Genomic DNA, 15,172 nt, shown 5'->3' on the forward strand with positions numbered 1-15,172 from the left:
AGGAAACAATATGTCCAAGCAGCAGTACAATTCTAGAAGATGGAAAGCAGAATGGTGGCTGACTCAGCAGACCCAGAAAGTTAAATCCTAAACTGGCAATGGGAAAAGCCAAGAAACAGCAACCTGATTTCATGGCAAAAACCCCCAAAGCCTCAGGAATTAGTATCACCAGATGGGCTTAAAATAGGAAGATTGGTTCAAAGTCCAAGATGCAGACTTCCAGATCCCCTCTTCAACCCCAGCAGAAGATTCCAGGTTTATTTTCTGGGGGAGGTAAAAGAGGGCTTCTAAGTTGGGGGATGCCAGGTACAATTGAGAGCAGGGGTTTTATTCCTTGCTGAAATAGAGGAATTAGGTATAAATTTGCATACTGAACGTGAGACTCCCACCTTTTTCTTCTCTCACAACTGCTAGAGTGCTGGTAGCCAGGACTAGGAGACTCTTCCCTCTAGGGAATCTGTCTGACCAGCTAAGAAGAAGGGCCTCACAAATAGGTCCACGAGGATCACTTGACAGTGAAATCCACAGACCACATGCCCAAGCCAAATGCCAGGAGCTCCGGATCAGTTTTTTAGTGCTTTACTTTTAAGTAAGGTCAGGCAACTTAAACATCAAAATCTAAGGAGAACCCAAACATCAAAATACCCAGACAAACACCAAACGTCCCCAAATATTTGAGAAAAGCCTCCAATGTGAAAGATAGAGATCCAAACTATCAGGTACAATTTTGAGGAATTCAAGAGGATGTAGAGAGAAGATGAGATCAGACATTGTACCCATGAAAAAAAGATAGGACTGGCCAGGTAGTTCAGTTGGTTAGAGCGTGTTCCTGATAACACCAAGGTCCAGGGTTTGAGCCCTGTACCAGCCAGCTGCCAAAAAACAAAAACAAAGAAAAGAAAAGAAAAGAAAAGAAAAGAAAAGAAAGAAAGAAAGAAAGAAAGAAAGAAAAAGAAAGAGAGGGAGGACAGGGTATTATAAAAGGGGATCAATCAGATTTTAAAAAAAGAGGGCTTGGAAATGAAAGCAGCTATAATGGAAAGGATAAAGTCATTTTCCTTGGCTATTTGGAAGATAACGACTTCATGGTCCTCTATCTGCCGCTTGAGAAGTCTGATGCCATAATGATTTTTTACATTTTCTATGAAAATTATTTATACTCTCTGGAAGCTTTTAGGGTCTTCTCTTTGTCACCAGTGATCTAATACTTCCCAAAGTGTGACTTGGAGCAGAAATATTTTCAGTGTTCGCATTGGCCACTCTTTGGAATCTTTGAATCTAGAAACTCATGCCTTTTTTTCTGATATATTTCAATTATTTCCAATATATTCCAATTATTTCTTTAATAATTGCCTTCTATTTGTTTTCTCTGTTCTTTATTTTTGGAATTCCTATTATTCAATTGCTGTACCTTTCTTTGGTGCTCAAATTCTCTTATATTTCCTCTCCTGTGTCCATCCATTTATCTTTCTGTTCTTCAGATAAATTTCCTAATTTCCACTAACTTTTGAGGCCAATCCTGGATAGGGAACCCTGGAAAGTCTGGACTGGAAGATCCAGGGAGGCAAGCCCTTCAAGGAGACTGGGACACCCCCTGACGTAGCATCTATCCTCCCTTAGTGTCTGAGTTGTGGGTGTGGGGAGATGGTATTGGGGGAAATCCCCTGGCCAGTCCTTTTGTCCACAGCCCCTCCTCAGCTTTCCCATCCTACAATCCAACCCTTTTTCATTCTGCCTCTACGGCAGAATCTATGGATAGAGAATGGAGGAATTAGGCTTATGAGATTGCCTTCTGAACCCTGGCCTATTAATATATCCCTCTAAAGCCACTCTTACTACTACCACCCCAAAGAACTAGATTCCATGACTGTCTAATGAATTATTAAGACTCCAGTTTTAGGCATTCCCTTCTAAGAGCCAGTAGCTGGGTGAAAGGCAGGGACCAACCTGATAGTCCCCTATAGCTGTTCAGGGAATCTCAACTCATCAGGAACATGGGACAGCAGGATTTTTGTTAGGCCTCAGGTAACACACGACTGCCTTGGCCTTTCTACATCCTGGGATGCCAGAGGACTTGTTTCCTTAGCAACAAAAATCATGTGACAGGAACACACAGAGATCCGGAGATGTTGCTTAGCAACCATGCTGCACCTGCTGGGGCTCTGGGCCGACAGCTTGGGCCAGGGAGCCTGGCTTTGAACTTGGAAACTCCCATCAGGGCCAGCAAAAGGAAGGAGACCTAATTTGGAAAGGCCCAGTTTTGGCCCTGGGCTTTTGCAGGGTTAGTAGAAGTTCAGATGGGGAAGCTGAGGCATAGGGGACTGGCTCTCCCATAGTAATGGAAAAGGGTAGCAGAAGTGGGAAGAGCAGGGCTGGCGATGACTGGCAGACTGTCGGAGTGATGTGGGTAGCAGTTCTCTGCCTGGCCTGCCCTGGAGAAAACCCTTATATCTCAGAGGACGGGTCTCCAGAACCCTGAGGAGAGATGTGCCTGGCCAAGGACCCAGCTCCACAGGGTTCCACAGGGACCCGAATCAAACCAGAACATCTGGTCCCTATGAGTCAGTCCAAAGAGAATTCCCCTCTGCAAGGAAGCAGAGCTCTTCACAATGGGTGGACGTTGATGGTGGTCAGGAGGTGCAATGAACCAGCCTCAGGAACCTGGCTGTTCGCATGCAGTCACAGGGGAACTGTCCATGGTTTTGGGTGGCCTCTTTACCAGCTCTCTTTCTGACCCTCTGCCAGGGCTCAGTTGACTTGGAAGCAGGGTGTCGAGTCAAACTGCCCGGAGATGAATTCAACTTCTTCACTCAAGGGCAATGGACTACATTTTGTATTTCAGTTTATCTATCTGTACAATGAAAATGACAAGAGTAATCACTTCCTGGATCACTTCTTGGCATATACAGTAGTCCCCACTCCCACCTGTGGTTTCACTTTCCATGGTTTCAGCTACCCATAGTCAACCATGGTTCAAAAATATTATATAGAAAATTCCAGAAATAAACAATTCATAAGTTTTAAATTGCATGCCGTTCTGAGTAGTATGATGGAATATCACACCATCCTGCTCCATCCCACCTGTGACATGAGTCATTCCTTTATCTAGCATATCCATGCTGTATACACTGCTTGCCTGTTAGTCACCTAGTCATTGTCTCAGTTATCAGACACAGAGTTTATGACCAGGTCTTCTCCATTCTTTCTTGGTGTCCCTAGAGCACATGGTAGTAGATAGTGGCAAGAACTCTAGACCCTCTGCATTTGCAGATGGAAGGAGCATTCCCCTATGCAGGAAGAGCTTGCTGAGGGTTTAAATATCTTTGACCAAGTGCTCCTCCAACATTTGCTGTACAAAATACCTCCCATATCTTCACCTTAATACTGCTCAGAAAACTGCACATATATAACATGTCACTTTAGGAAGCAGTGAGATCATGGGTTCAGGAGCGGAGCTCAAATTCCAGCTTCTGCCATATCCTAACCACAACAAAATCTTAAACAAGTTTCATCTCCTCTCTGAGCCTCAGTTTTCTCATCTGTAGCACAGGAAAAGTGTTTGTACCTAACCTCCTTGTTATGAGATATGCCTGGTTCTTGGTAAATGTTAGCAACGTTAACATGTATTAACAGCCAGAGATAGGACCTAAGATTTCTCTCTCTCAGTGGCTTAACAGCTTTAAGAACTGGCTCCAAGTGAGAATGTGAAGACCAGGGGGATAGCAGATTCCCCACTGGTCCCTCAAAGGGACAGAGGAAGCAGTCAAAGAAGCTGATGGTTGAAGTGTCTCCCGTCTCTGCACTAGGACGTTACTGGCAGCTGCAGGAACAGCTTTGTCCTCCTGTGACCTGGACATTGACTCTGCTGCTCTCTGGTGCTGAGGGAATCCCAGCCAGCCTACTTTAATCATGCGGCTCCCTGCCCTCCACTCCAGCCAGCCCGAGGTCCCTCAACACTTCCCCTCTCCATCTAAGCCACAGCAGAGGCTGGCGCCTGCTCTTCCTCCTTTCTCAGCTAGCTTGTTCTCCAGATGACCCCACAGCTGCATGTTTCTAAAATTAGCTGGATCCTGCATTGACTCTGATAATTAATTATCCAAATGGAGAAAATTGAATAGTTAACTGGTTCACAGGAAGATAATTAGCTTTTCCGAGCCCCTGTTACAAGCAAATAAAGAGGAGGATTGTTTCTCAATTGCCTTCATTAACGGGAGTTCCTCTCATCCAGGAGCTCTGCCCCTGAGGCCCTTGGGGACCCTGCAGGGTTCCTTAGTGCTCCAGGTGCTTCATCCCCCAATAGAGAGGCAGCTAGTATACTGTAGCCAGTGCAGGCTTTGGCTCTAACAGGCTTGGGCTCAAGCCCCACCTCCACCACCTATTACCTATATGACCTTGGTCATAGTGTGCAAACTCTCTGAGCCTCACTTTCCTTATTTGAAATGGGAATAATGCTGTGTAACTCACAGGGGTGTTAGAAGCATTGAATGATACAATGTCAGTAAAATGCTTGGTTCTCCACTGATTGATAGATTTTTCATTGATAAAATTATTCATAAAGTTCGTTGATTGGGATCCACTTTACCATATCATCATTGTTGCTACCGTCACAGCACTATGCCGCCCTAGCGTGGAAACAAGTGAAATACACACAGAGACCAAGGGAACATTAAATCAAGATTAAATCAAGCATTATATGCTGATTAGTACAGAATCTACACACTGTAGGGAAGGCTCATGAAGGTCTTCTCTAGCCGATTCAACTTGTCCCTGTACTGATATTGGCTGTGCCCTTTGGTCCTAGTCTCCCTGGATCACCATGTGGCTACCTTCTCTTGGCAGCAAACCCTCACCCAACTATCTCCCAAGCACAGAAGCTCATCCCCACCTAGTTGGCTGTAGACCTTTTAAAAATTTTATTTACTCCTCCCAAGCCCAGCCCCCTCTGGTGTCTACCACTCTCTGACACATCTAGTACATATAGATATATATGTAGAGGTCAAGGGCATGGGCCCTGGAGCCAGACTGCCTGATTCTGAATTCAGCTCAGGCATCTACGATGTTACTTATCTCGTGTCTCAGCTTCCTCATTATAAAATGGGGTTGATAATCGCAGTACCTACTTCATAGAGTTATGATGACTAATCACGTGAAGTGGCTAGAGCAGTGCTTGGGCCTTGTAAGTGCTCAGAAGTGATATCTATAATTATTATCCAGTTCTGATGCTGGATGAGGGCAAGGAGAGGTCTACAGACAGAGGAGAGAGGCAGGGCTGGAGGCCTTTACCTGGATGTGGACTCAGATGGAACATCTCAGGGAATACTGGACCATCTCCACTGGGAATATTAACTTCTGGGCAGCATCTCTTACATTCTCTTAGGTGACTAGGTCATCCTGTCTTGTTTCTGCTCAAACCCCCAACAATCCCTCCCCCAGTTTCACTCTCAGCTGATACCTTTACTTCTCGTTTCACTGAGAAAATATGAGAGATTAGAAAAGAACATTAACAACCTCCCCCCAGCACATTTACTCCTCACTTCGACTCTGTCCATGTACAGTATTCTGTTTTCCCCACTGTTACTATAGACAAACTGCTTGTGTTCCAAGGTCACTCTTACTTATTGCTAGATCCCATCCTTTCTTGCTTACTCAAGGACATCACTCCAGCAAGTTTCCTTCTCTTTCCCACATCATCAATTTTTTTCCCTCTACTGGAACATTCCCATCAGCATAAAAACATGCTGCTATGTCTTCATTGTAAAAAAACAGCAAAACTCTTTATCTCACAACCCTTCCAGCTACCACCTCATTACTTTGCTTCCCTTTACAGCAAAACCTATTGAAAAAAATTTGTTGTTTTTAGCAATTGCTGTCTCCAGTTCTTCTCCACCCATTCTCTTTTAAACTCACTCAAATCAGGCTTTCACGCCCACCACTCTAGCAGTACTGGATTATCAAGGTCACGAATTGTCTCCATATTGCTAAATCCAATAATCAGTTCTCAGTTCTCATCTTTCTTGACCTTGTGGTAGAGAGGGGTTAGCTGTTCACCAAATCTCTCTCTTCTTCCTCTTGGACACTGGATGGACCATATTTCTGGGACATATTTGTAGCTAGATGTGGCCATATGATTGAATTTTGGCCAGTGGAATGTGGGTGTAAGGAATGTATGCATCTTCTAAGCCCGACTCACAAAACTTTCCAGTGCTGGAATATCTGCCCCTCCAGATACACTCTTCCCCTTTATCCACTCTGCTCTTGCCATGAGAAACTAAAAGCTTTGTGTGTGTGTATTTGTTTATTTTTACTTTAATTTTTCAATATACAATATAGTTGATTTTCGCATCCCTTTACCAATTCCTCCTTACCACTAGGAGCTATATCAGGGAGGCTTCTAGTTTCTGGTTGGGCTAAGTCAATAAGAAGTACCTGCTGGAGACTGGAGGGAGGAAAAAGGGTGAGGTCCCCTGGCTCCCTCCCTGTGGGGTTGTGTTGAGTTGGCTGTTTTCTTCTATTGAAGCTTCAGTTAGGCATCTCTCCCTATACAGGACTTTCTCTCTCCTGATTCTACTAACGTTTACTTTCTCTTGCTTTTTCAGACCCAGGAGTGGTAACAGAGCTTACTGCCAAGCATCTCAGGGTTAAGGTGTGTTATTATGATATGTATATTTTGGTTGATGCCCGCAGTTCCTGGCTTGTTCTAACCTTTCTCTGACTTTTTGTCTTGGGGCTGGCTGTAAAGAAATTCTCTTTCCTTCCTTATCTGATTGTAGGTCACAAGACCCTCATTTCAGGAGGGGCCCTGCCCCATACCCAGGAGGAAAGAATTCTGCACAGAGAGGCCAAGAAGAACCTGAACAAACAGGCCTTGCCAGGTTTCCCCACCCAGTCTGTTAGTGTTAGATCACACCCTTTTTTGTTCAATCACATTTCAATACGGTTGTCCATGCTCCAATCATGACTACGTAATGAGGCTTCCATAAAACCCGGGAGCACAGAGTTCGGAAGCTTATAGATAGCAGAACATGTAGAGGTTCCTGGAGGGTGGCACACCAGGAGAGGGCATGGAAGCTCTGCGCCCCTTCCTCCACACCTCGCCCCATGCATCTCTTCATATGTATTCTTTCTAATATCCTTTATCATAAACCGGTAAACTTAAGAACATGTTTCCCTGAATTCTGCGAGCTGCTCAAGCAAAGTAATTGAAACCGAGGAGGGGGTTGTTGGCACCCTGATTTATAACTGGTTGGTCAGAAGTTTCAGAGGCCTGGACTTGTGACTGGCATTTGAAGTGGGGAGCAGTCTTGCGGGCTGAGCCCTTACTCTGTGGGATCTGACACAATCTCCAGGTAGATAGTGTCAGAACTAGATTGAGTTAGAGGACACCCAAGTGGTGTCCACTGGAGAATTGCTTGCTAGCTAGTGGGGAAAAAATATTCACACATTTGGTCACAGAAGACTGTCTTCTGTGTAGATGGTTGTGCTGTGAGAGAGCAGAGGAAAACATCCAGTTTGTGTGTGTTCTTCCTCACTCACACGGCAACATCTTGATAGTTTTTCCTGCTCTGCTCACATCTTTACAAATAGTCTCTTTATTAAACCTTTCTCAAATTACCCACCTTGAGTGTGGCCTTTATTTTTTGCCAGACTCCAACCAGTATACTTACCATGCACTCTCCTTATCTTCCACCCTCATTTACTGGCTGGACAGTGACACCCAGAGCGACCTTGGAAGCCACAAGTTGAAGACAGTCTTGTTCAACATGGGACCCTAAATGACGCATGGAGCAGAGAGCTTTTGTTTTCCTCTTTCCATCCCTCCTCTCTGCTGTTGAATACACTTTACATGAGTGAGAAATAAACCTTGTTGTTTACACCACGGAGATATGGGGATGTCTATTACAGTAGTTAGTTCTACTTGACTATTATAACGTATCTGTGGCATTTTGTACAGTCGATGCTTCTCTGCTCATGGAAACACTTTCTGGGCTTAGTTTCCATGACTTTGCATTCCTGTAGTTTTCCTTCTACTTCAATGACTGCTCTTTCTTAGTCTTCTTTGTCTATTCTCCCTCATCTCCCTTTTTAAATGTGAGATTTCCCCAGACCCAGTCCTTGGTCTTCTTCTGTATCTCCACTTACTTTCTGGTGACCTCATCTACTCTCATGGCTTTAAACACTCCCAAATTTACATCTCCATCCCAGGCTTCTCTCAAGAATTCTTGGCTTGTACATCTAACTACCTGCTTAATATCCCCCTTTAGGTGTCTAATAGCATCTCAAATATAACACATCCACAATTAAATTCCAGACTTCTTCAAAACTTGCTCATCCTATAGCTACCCCCATGTCAGTAAATAGCAGCTCCATGGTTCCAAGTGCTCAGGCTAAAAACCTTGCAGTCATCCTTGACCCATATCTTGTTCTCTCACCCTATATTCAATTGGCCAGCAAATCCCATAGCTCTGTCTTCAATGTATATTCAGAATCTGACCAAGCCTAGTAAGTGAGATAAGAAGTAAAAGATAAGGTTCTGTAACGGCCAGTAGGAGCTATGTGATCTGGTTCCACTACTTCTGTGACCTCATCTCCTGCTACTCTTCCCATCTCTACTCCACTACAGCCATGTTGGCCTCCTGGAGTTCCCTGAATATGCCAGAATACTCCAACTGCAGGAAGGGTCTTTGCACTTGACCTTCTCTCTTTCTGGAATGCTTTACCCCAGATAGATTTGGCTCATTCCCGTGCCTCCTTTAGGTCTTTGCTCATATATCAGCTTGTCATGGAGGACTTTCGTGACCATCCTATTGCAATGCTCTCCTTGCAATACTCTCTACCCTCTGCCTCCTTTGTTTTTCTCTATGGCACTGACCACCATCTGATGTGCTATATGTTTTACTTCTTGCCTTGAGAATATAAATGCCATAAGTGTAAAGATTTCTGATTTTGTGTTTACTGCAATATCTCTAGCACCTAAAACAGTGTCTGGCACATATACATATTTGCTAAATGAATGAATGCATTTCTCCAGAGTCTTACTATGCCAAAAGGGTACTCTTTCCTTCCCAACCTTGAGTTACATGATTACATAGTTCATTCCATAACCTTAGCCTCATGAGGTGCTAGGCTTTGAGGAAAAAGGGGGAATATATGGAAGGAAAACCATCCTACCACATCATTGTCACCATTATTATTACTGAACCAGCCTTGAACTGGTTTGAATGTGAAGACTTCTGTAAGGAAAGTAGAAAAAGTTTATTCAGGCTCACTTGCCTCACATCTGTTGCAAATGGGCAAGATTCAACACATTTGTAGAAACAAGTTATAAAAGTAGTGTAACTGCACATGCGTGCCCATTTGCTGACTCATCATGATTGTTGTAATTATGTAAAGCTTGGCTTGTGGCTGCTATTGTGTACTAAGAGTATACAGGTAACTGCTCTGAACTGCTGGTGGGCAGAACATGGAATGAATGCAGAGCAGCAGAGGGGTCGGCAGAGCACGGAGGGTCAACGGGGCAGAGCCAGAGTTCATGTCTGAGGATAAAGCATGTCTGTGAAGCTCGTATCTGAAGAATAAAACATGTCTACCTTGCATAAAGCTGCCAGAATCTTCTTTCAATTACCTGACTCACAATCTGCACAGGAAGGGGCAGAAGTATCTGAGATCCCGCCCAACAACTTCCAAGAAGAAACCTCTTCCCCAAACTCCATCCAAATCTACTTGGTCTACAGACAAAACTTTTCAGAGAACTCATCTTCTCATCCCAGCAGACATGAGGCATTAGGACCTCCTGTAGGGAACATTTGGCAGAGGAATGGGATAAGCACTATTACCAGCATTTAGCATAATTTGAACTAGCTCCAGGGTGAGAGAAAACAGTTTTGAGGAAATCTGTACCCCCAAACCTCAAAGGATGGTCACTGGATCCTCATTAAGCTCTGTTACCCCTGAGCAGAAACTGAGTTTCTCCCCAGGATCCCTAAGAACAGGTTATTTCCCAGATAGAGATTCTACCAACCAAAGGACAGATGTTGATGCACCCATGTGCTCACCTGGCCAGGCTGGATCCTATAGGATCCAGGGTAGTGCTTTACTGACTTCCAATAATGTATTTTAAGCAGAATAATGGTGTTATAAGATTCATAATCTAGAAAAGATTACTCAAAATTAAACAAAAACAAAACGAAACAAAGAGGTTACTCTGGAAGCTGGTGTGAAGAATGGGTTGAGGAGAGACAAGAATGAATGGGAGGAGACCAGAAAGTTGTTGCAGCACTCCACATGTGGGCAGAGGGTGGACGGGGTGATCCAGGGAATGGCAGTGCAAGTCAGGTTGTAGAGATGTAGGTGAAATTTGCGAGATCATAACTGTATTCTCTTTAGAAGGAGAAATCTTGCTAAATAGTAACTCTAATAATAGAACTCTGCCGTTCACAGTTCTTGCATAGCTATCCACGATGTTGAGGTGAAGCACAGCTCTTAGCATGGCTCTTGCTCATCTCTCATATACTCATCATCCACGTGCAGTATAAACTCCAGCCACCCTGAAATGTTTTCAGTATCCCAGAAGCACTAGGGGAGCTCAGGCCTCCAAATGTTTACACAAAAAGCTCCCTTGGGCCTGATGTGCCTTTTTCCCCAATTTTTGTTCTGTGACTTCTGCTCCCAGCACTAAAATACTATCACTAAGTTCACCAGTGACCTCCCTATTGCTAAATCTAAAACGCATTTTTGATTGCTTATCTTATTTGATCTTAGCTGAACTGAACATTTGGCCACTTCCTCCTTCTTGAAATATATATTTTTTATTTTTATAGTATGTGTGCAGCCCTATCCTGAGTGCTAGGGATAGAGTGTTGTCAAATCAGGCATTATTCTTGCCCTGAAGTAAGATGTGATGAGGTCCAACCAAGGACAAAAGTGGAGGAACACTGGCAATTGGAGGAGAGGAATAGAAAACAAGAAATATGGGCCGTTAGTCTTTATCATGGTCTCGGAGATTCTCAAAAATGTCAAATAAGAAAGTGCAATAGCTAACATAAGCATTGAAAATAAAGAACTAATTCTCTCTCTTTTTTTGGATGTTATTGTTTAACAAGAAAATGCAAGAGGTTTGAGTAAACAAAGAGTATGTGAATAAGATAATTTGATAAGGTGTCTTGTTACAAGATAAATATACAAAATAAAATCCATAGATTTTCTTTATTCTACCAATAAATACCTAGAAATGGAATGGGAAAATATTCTGCTTATAATAGCTTTAAAAACTACAGAATATTTAAGAATAAATTTAACAAGAAAGGCATGGGAAAAACCATATTAAAAACTATCATTGAAAAACAGAGGAACTAAACCAATAAAAAGTCTACCATGTTCTTGGATAGGAAGGCTTAACACAAAAATTTTAATTTTCTCAATATCTATATATCAACTTATTGTAATTGCATTTAGAATCCCATAGGTTTTTGTTTGAATTGGACAAAGCGACCTTGTTATATGAAAGAACAAATGCCTGGAAACTATGAAAAGAAGAGATAGGAGTCTTATATTACCAGATATTGATTAATATTCTGGGAAAAGCAAATTGATGTAACACTTTACATCTACCTGATTGCTAAGAAATAAAAAGAAGCTATTGCTGGTGGGAACGTGCAGAAAGGGCTCTCATAAATTGCTGATGGAAATCTAAGTGTTGCAGACTTTCTGAAGAGCAATCTAGTAACATCTATGAAAATTTAAGATACATACACCTTTCACCCAGTTAACCTACTGCTAGGATTGTATGTATCCCTTAGAAACAAGAGCACTACTATACAAGGATGTATGTTTATTACTTGTTAATAGTGAGAAAAAAAACTGGAAACAAAGCAAATGTCTACTAATGGAAGGATGTGGGAATAAATTTTTGTACTTTTAAAAAGCCATCCAAAAATATGAATTAGAGCTATACCAACTGACATGGATAATATTCACAATATATTGACAGAGGAACACAAGATGAAGAGTTTTCTTTCCCAGCCACAAAACAAAAAACTATATAAAACTTGTATGTATATGTGTGTTTACATAGGTTTCAATGAATTATATAAGCATGTAGGAAAATATGAAAGGTTATTTTAATAGGATTAGATTCACCTGTGAGTGAAGAAAACCCAAAATAACAGTGGCTTTAACACGATAGGTAATTTCTCTCTCATGTTAAACTCCATGTTAATCTGGAGCTGGTGTGGTTTCTCTCCTTCATGAATACCTTTGGAACCCAGGCTTCTTCCAGCTTGCCACTCTGCAATTGCCGAAATGAGTCCTTTATCGTCAAAGTCCAGCCTGCACCTCTTCCTCCATGGGCTTCACGTTCCAAGCAGCAGGACAGAGAAAGGGGTTAGCGAAAGGAGAAAGAAGGCATGTAAGTTGTCTTAAGAATGGTTTCTGGATGCAACAACAAAATGCTTTCACTGGTCATAACTCAGTTACATCAACACATCTAGCTGCAAGGGAGAATGGGAAATGTAGTTCTGTGAGGCTGTGAGCCTATCCCCAAATTTCTTGACTCTTTGCAAGCCTACGTTCTTTCAGACAACTTTAAAATTAATCTTCAAGTTCCAAAAATAATCCTATAGAGATTTTGATTGAAACTGTGTTAAATTCACAAAATGACTCAGGGAAAACTAACCTCCTTATACCACAAAATGTGGTACACCTTTCCAACATTTTTAGTGTTCCATTTTCTTTCTTTCAGAATATTTTATAGTTTTCTTCACAGAAGTCTTCTATATTTCTGGTCATAGATACATATAAGTGTTTCATAGTTACGGTTGCCATTATGAATACTAACTATATTCATTACGTTTACTAACTGGCTATGATTGGGCTATAAGAAAGTCATAGATTTGCACATGTACTTGTACATGTATTTCTTGTATTGAACCATGTTATTGACATCTCTTATAAGTTTCAATGATATTTTCGGTTGGTTTTCATGGCTTTTCTAGGAAGAAAAGAATATAGTACGGAAATAAAGAAAACTTGCTGTTTCTTTTAATATCGCTTCCCTTCATTTCTTTTTCTTACCTTATTACATTGTTTTGAGACCCCAGAAACATTTTGATTAATGTTAACAGCGAGCATCCCATTTAATAGAAACACCTATGTTTAATATTTCACCATTAAGTCTGCTTCTTGTGGCTTCTGATTTTATAAAAAAACTGTCCTTGGCCCTTCTGTTCTTTGCTTACAGTTTTGGATTAAATGTCTCCCCCAAACTCATCGAAGCTCAAATTGTGTTGTGTTCCCCAAAGTTCCAGGTATTGGAAACTTGGCCCCCACTGTGACAGCATTGAGATAGTGGGAAATCCTATTGTGATGACTGAAAGGTGGGGCCTTGGAGAGGTGATTGGATAATAAGGACCATGCCCTAGGTCACGGGCGTCTTTTGGAGAGCTTTAAAAAGGAGAGCACGCGAGAGTCTTTCTCTTTCTCTCTGCTGTGCCATTTTCTGTCATGTGAGACCCTTGCATCACTGAAGCCACCACAATAAAAGACCCTCACCAGATGCGTTCCCTGGACTTTGGATTTCACAGCCTCAGAAAAGATAAGCAATAAATTTCATTTTCTTACAAATTACCCAGTTCCAGGTATTTTATTATAAGCAATGGAAATGGACTAATACACTTACTTAGGAGGTGTTTATCATCATTGTTGTCGTCATTGTCATTATCATCATCCTCTGAAATGGAGGTTATATTTTAATAATGCATTTTGGCATGTATTGAGATGATCATATGCTTTTTTCTTTCACCATCTGATATATTACAGAAGGCTTGGTTCAACATAGATTTCTTAACGTTGAACCAATCATTCTTCCTGGAATAAACAATACTTGGTCATGGTGCACAATTCCTTTAATGCACTGGTGGGTATGACTTACTAATATTTTATTTAAGACTTTCTTGTCTGTAAGTGCCTGGTTAGATTTTCATATTATAAAATGCATTGCATTTTTGTATTATAAATTGTACCTTTTTCAATGCTGGTTTAAATATCTAATTTAAATAACACAGAAATGGTATTTTTCATAAGGTTTCTTAGAACCCACTCATAAATCCATCTGGGGCTGAGTCACTTGGGGGCATAGATTATTTACAGCCTTTTCCATTTTATCAATGGACTTCTTAAATTCTGGTATACAGGTTCCTTAGAATCAATTTTAGAAGTATATTTTCAAGGAAGACAATTCATTTCAGATAAATCTTTGGGTATATTACCATAAATTTTAACATAGAATATTCTAGTAACTTTTAATTCTTATTTATATGTGGAAGTAAAGACTATTCCTTATATCTGGCATTGTGTTATTTGTGTCTTATCTCTTATTTTTTTGTTCATGCTTGATAGTAGTTTTCCCTTTTCCCCCCTCTTCTTTTTAGTCTTTTTAAAGACTAGCTCTTAGTTTTATCAAGTCTACTTATTTTTTGCTAATTTATTAATTATAGCTTCTATCTTTAATAATTCCTCTCTCCTAAAATATCTATGTTGTACCCTCTTATTTGTTGATAGGTCTGCTAGCCAGACAATTTGACCATAGGCATAAAAACTTTGATGGGTATACACTTGAACAAATAATTCAGCTTCTAGAAATTTATGCTTAGAAAGATTTAACTAGATCAGTAAGCAAAGATGTACTTAAAAGGATGTTTTTCAGAGTATTATTTCTAGTGGTTAGAATTGGGAAATGGATTGAATAAATGATGACATAGCCATACAATAAAATACCAAGCAGCCATTAAAAAGGATGTGATAGTTTATGTTTTGAGTTGATATCAAACAACTAGTTAAATATGACAAATATATGATTCTAGTTATGTAATCATGTTACATATATCTGGAAGGCTGCACATCAAAGTCTTTGAACAGTGGCTATTTCTGGTGACAAGCTATGGATCATTCATATTCACCATTTTGTGCCATTTTTTCAGTAGATACACCTGATAGAAGTAAATAATTTTGAAAAAAAGAACTCCCAGTTGTTTGCACATTCTGGGGTATATACAATAAGAATTAACTAGATGCTTTGATGGGTAGTGGAGGTGATGAGGGAAAGGAGAGTTGGCAGGTTCTTCACTTGGATGGTGAAGGGAAGGTACGTTGGTTGTCTGGAGAGTACAGAGGGTTGATG

This window comes from Galeopterus variegatus, unplaced genomic scaffold (assembly GCF_000696425.1).
Source record: "Galeopterus variegatus unplaced genomic scaffold, G_variegatus-3.0.2 Scaffold650, whole genome shotgun sequence".
Lineage (NCBI taxonomy): Eukaryota > Metazoa > Chordata > Mammalia > Dermoptera > Cynocephalidae > Galeopterus > Galeopterus variegatus.